Consider the following 1,348-nt stretch of genomic DNA (forward strand, 5'->3'; position numbering starts at 1 on the left):
TAAGTGACATGATATGAGGATAACCTGCAACACAGGTTTGAACCAATTGAGGTTGGAAATTCACGGATTATTGCTTGCAGCTGTAATTCATCTTGCAGCTGTGATCTCATTCATGGCCTCAATGGAAGAATATAATGTATTGGACCATAGGAGGTTTACGATTAGATAAGTAGCCTATTATCTTTATTTATCCCAAGGGAAGTGATTGGCCTTGGCGCTCCTCTCTATGTAGTCTACGGGACTCAAGCTCTCAAGTCTCACGCATTTGAGCGTGAGACACACGCATTTCAACCCATGCACATGCTCATACGCCACACTTTATATTTCTCACGCAGAGAAATTACCAGGATTGCACCCACCAAGTTGCGCCGCTATATTTTTAACAGGTAGATTATCAAATGAGTTCCCCGTACGTAGGGTGACCAGACGTCCTATTTTGCCCGGATATGCCCGTTTTTGGGAACCTAAAAATGTGTCCAGGCGGAATTTCAAAATCGTTCGGGATATTATTAAAGCCTCAAACATGTTCACATCAAATTTGCGTTGCGTTTCTTTGGGTCGTTCACAAACTGGGCTACGCCCTCCCCTACTCAGTTCTATTCGCTTTGCATTGGTGGAAGTGAGTAAGGGGAGTGGTGAAGTAGAGGCTTCGGATTGCACGGTTTGACTGTAGAGTTACCGTCATGTTTTGTATTTTCTTCTTTTTTTTACCATTGTTTTATAGGGACAATGGTTGGATGAAATTTTCACCTGAATAGTTCCCAACATAAACAATGTACCACACACCCCTGTCCAGCCCTGTCTAGCTTATGTATCTTCACACAACTTCTCAAAAAAGCCCTGCATCACATCACCTATGAAGACAGCTCCAACGCCCTGTCCTATATGAATTGCCGGATATAGAGGGCCACATGGGCGAGGGCCCCTGCCCTTATTCCCACCATATATATATATATATATATATATATATATATATATATATATATCGTCTGCATGTAGCCAATCCCACTTTGGAATCATAACTAGCTATAACGTTGGTAAGGTCAACCATACTGTGTTGGAGATCGGTCTCCATCTAGTGGCTATTTTTAGCTACACAGTTCTTCAATATGGGTCGCAAATATCTTCCATTGAAATGAATGAACAGGATAAGTAATCGAACTTCCTCTCGTTCTTTGAATTATAAACTATAAAGAGTCCCCGTTCCGCGATTCCCGTCGATGTATCTGCTTAATAATAAATACTTGTATGAACGAGTACTGATATTAATTGATTTATATTCCAATTTGTCTTAACCATCGTTTGGTTCTGGCATCGTCTGCTTTAGTCTTTCTAAAAATGGCGCCCT

The sequence above is a fragment of the Micromesistius poutassou genome (genome assembly GCF_964030765.1).
Source record: "Micromesistius poutassou genome assembly, chromosome: 7".
Classification (NCBI taxonomy): Eukaryota; Metazoa; Chordata; class Actinopteri; order Gadiformes; family Gadidae; genus Micromesistius; species Micromesistius poutassou.